Source organism: Rissa tridactyla, chromosome 6 (assembly GCF_028500815.1).
Source record: "Rissa tridactyla isolate bRisTri1 chromosome 6, bRisTri1.patW.cur.20221130, whole genome shotgun sequence".
Classification (NCBI taxonomy): Eukaryota; Metazoa; Chordata; class Aves; order Charadriiformes; family Laridae; genus Rissa; species Rissa tridactyla.
In genome coordinates this window covers 32,705,383-32,709,184 of record NC_071471.1, presented here as the reverse complement: position 1 = coordinate 32,709,184, position 3,802 = coordinate 32,705,383, and positions in this window count along the sequence as shown.

Sequence of the window (3,802 nt, the reverse complement as noted above, 5' to 3'; positions counted from 1 at the left end):
GATTTATTCTTTTTTTTTCTGTAGACAGAACGTGCACTTGAGAAAGCAGATATTTGTAGGTGTGAAATACATTTGTATTTGTATTTCCACTTACTTTTTTTATTCAGAAACACCAAAGAAGTTGGGGAAACAAAATTGTGTCTCGAAAACAATGTCCCAGTATTCAAAAGATATGTTGGAAAGAACCAGACAACAGCTGGAGGCAGGGCAGAAATGAGGAGGGAAATTGGTATTTCATCCCATTGCTGTTGTCATTTCTGTATCTCCCCAGATTTCTCATGTCCTGGAAAAAAACAGCCTTTTTGGGATGGCCTGGAAATCTCTGACTTTATGGACAATGGTGTGGGGTTTTTTTCCTTACTTCCCTTAACAGCAAATACTTTAGAGATACGGGTGCACAGGCAAATCACCTCATCTCAGATACAGCCACCAGGACAAGTCCTGGTTGTCAGTTAAAGCATATTGATTGAAGCAGCCTTTCCTTGCTGTATTTTGTTGCATATAGATGCAATAAACTTTCCCTGGAAACATATTGGGCAAGAAAAAGAAATGAACCGTGCTTTGGAGCGTTCACCCGAGGAGCAATCAGAAGCTTCACTATTTGTACTTGATCAAAGCAGACTAACAGAGAAATTGAGGAAGGTATTGCTCTTTTCATGAGCATTCAGCGCTCTGAAATAATCAGACATGTCTCGTGCCATAGAATTGTTCTCCCATAAAAGAACAGCTGGGCTTTGGCAAAACTGGGCAAAACTGGGCAAAACAGGTGATGGTCTGAAGACAGATCTGTCTGAAGACGAGATCCTGGATGTAAATCCCTTTAAAATCATACCAGTTAAAAGGTGAGTGAAATCTTTGTTCAGGCAAATGAGATGTCCTTCACGATACATGTCAAGTGATGGTGAAGAGCTTCCTCTTGAGGTGGAGGTAACTTCAGCAGCATCTGAGGGATCTGTACTCAAACCTTCACGTCCTGCAAACCCACAACTGCTGTGGAGACATTTTCATAAAGCAAAAATGTTCTTGTCATCAAGAGGGCGAGAGGGAAATAGCAATCGATACTGGTTGTAGAGATCGTTTTCTGTCTCCTACGTATTAATGATGGATTGGGTTTTGCTCATTTAAGCAGTTAATTAATCAGCCTGGAGGGTCTGTTGAGCAGGTCTGCTGGTGCACAGGTTAAGAACTCCTTAATCCCCTCGTTTTCCCCTCTTCCTCCTAACTAGTAACTTAAATCATAAATCTGTATTGATCTATTATAAGGCCAATACATTTTTACCTGATATTTTTACCTGCTCACCTGGACTATGAACTGCCCACTGTTTTTGACATCTGTCCATACATTCCGTGATCAGGATCCGCTTTGGAAGAAATATACCCTTGCCCTATTTTTTAAAATTTTAAATAACTAAAGAGGTCAAACCACAATAGAGGTGGAAGCCCCAAATGGGCCCATAAGCATGTGAGTAGAAATTGTCCATTTTCAGGTTTGGGCTGGAAATCCCATCTCCCATCTGAAAAGTCAGGTCCTGCTGCAGGCTCTATAGGAGCAGTGGGGCAAAAATCTCCTGGCTGTGTTTTTTTGGGTGGGACTTAGCAAGTTTATGGCTGGGTTTGACATGGCACCGGCAACAGCCAGACCTGCTGGTCCCTGACACCTGAGCTTCTCTAGTTTGGTGCAGCGAATTCATTCTTTGTGAAAGATCCCAATTTGGGAAGCGACGTAAAATGGTGGTTAGCACTTTCTCTGAGTTCTCATCATTTTGTGGGTGAAATAACCGAAGCCTGACTTTGTTTCATTTGAAAGAGGAACCTGAAGTGTGCTGTTTGAAGGTGCAGTCTTAAGTATATATGTGATTTGTCCTCATTAGCCTCAGCATTATGTTGCGAACAGCCTCCAATCCTGCATATCAATTTCTTACTCTTATCAACCTTTTATTAGGCAGTCTAATGACAAATTGATGCTCCCTGAAGTGGCTTCTTCTCCTTTTACTATTCAGATACAGGTCAGGGGTTGGTATAGCTTTGCAAACACTGAGCTGCACGCTCTAAATTAAGCACTGTGCCTTGAAGAGTTCTACGATGCTGGTGGTGGTGGCGGTGGTGGTGGCAGTACCACCAGACGCGTCACAGCAATCAGTGCTTTGAGACCAGCTTTCCGGTCCCACAAGCTGCTCAGCTGACGTCAGTTTGGGCTAGAGAGCAATGCTTTATCCTTTAAACATATTTTTCTCTCTGCTAAAAGGCGAGGGATGCAGAGGTTGCAAATTAATCTCACTGAGTCTTAATCCACCCAGATTGTCGGCATTTTTATTTTCTTTGGATTGGAGGTCCTAAAACCTTCTGCTCTTTGGATCACTGCGATCATCTTGTGTGCAGAGACTTGCAGGCAGAATCGTGCACAACTCTACAGGCAAACAACTATTTTACCTACTGGCGAGCACATGTAATAAATAGATGGGGCTAGCACGCTGTTAGGCTAAGCACGAATATGCTCATCACACCCAATGGAGGCACTAATGAGTGGCTCTGCTGGCCGGGCAATTATCAATGAGGTGGGGATGTGCTGGTGTCTGTTCCTTGGAAAACTTCGATTGCCCCGAGTTGCTGTTTCTGATTGTCCACCTCCTCAGTCAGGTTTTCAAGGCGAGATTTTTCTCCTGAGTCCTGGAGTTGCTGACAGGATAGAAACAACTCCGTTCTGGTCACTGGGCAACACCAAGAGGGACTTCCTGTTGACCCAGGTCGTCTTCTCCTTGGTGTTAGCTTCACCTATTCAAATTGCTGTACTCTGCCATTCCCAATCCCGGCATAAAAGGTGGAGCTCTCACACCTTTGACACAGTGCAGGATTTAGCTCCGAATAGCCCTGTGGGTAAGGTAGAACCAAGAAAATGAGATGCTATTCTACTGGTTTTTGGTGGGCTCTGGAAAGATGTCTCAGCACTGCTTTTGGCTAGTGATGTTGTTCAAGATCCCTTGTTTCCACCTAATTATTAAACACCATCTAGCTGGTTCTTCTGTTTCTGAAGCTTCTTTCTCCTTTTCTTATTGCAGAATTTGTGGCAAATTTGCACGTGCTCTTGGACCTGTTTCTGTGCATGCACCCACACGCATACTCAAAGAAGGAGAAACGCCTTCTGCAGGTAGTCCTCTGCAGATGCTGTGAGGCTCAGCAGCCAGGCAGCTCTGTTCCATGTTAGCCACGCTGGATGAGTATGGGCTGAAATTCTGAAACAAAGTTGTGAGGCTACAAATTCCTGCCCTGTATAATGCTGCACAAATATAGTTTGTTTGGTTGGGTTTTTTTCGCTTAAACACTAAGAAGCTAAACGGGACGAGCAAGAAAAGCTTGGCAAGATATTATGTGATCGGAGAGGGATAGATAGGTGGATTTGTGAGGTGAGGAAGGGCTCAACCCCTCCAAGCTCCTCTTGCACATTTTATCAGCAGAAAATCACAAAAGCTTTTAAATTTATTAGGCGCAGGGAGGAGGCTCTGGTGAGTACTGTCTCCTGTGACTTTGACCTTTGCCAGCTGTGCCCAGCTCAAAGCCCCCTTTCCATTTCATTCCCTGCCGCTTGCCATTGCTCATTCCCTGCATCCCCCAGGGACCCCTGGCTCTCACCGCTCATGTGCTGCTGGGCGCTCCTCTTCAGCTGGCTTTGGCCAGGGCTGCAGGATGATGTCAAGCACTCGATGCTGGGTAGAGCGTCCTGTACGGGGCTGCAGCTGACATGGTTTGGGATGGAAATGCCCATGCCACATCGTGTCATTGGCAGCGCTGCCAGCAGTGCTGGACC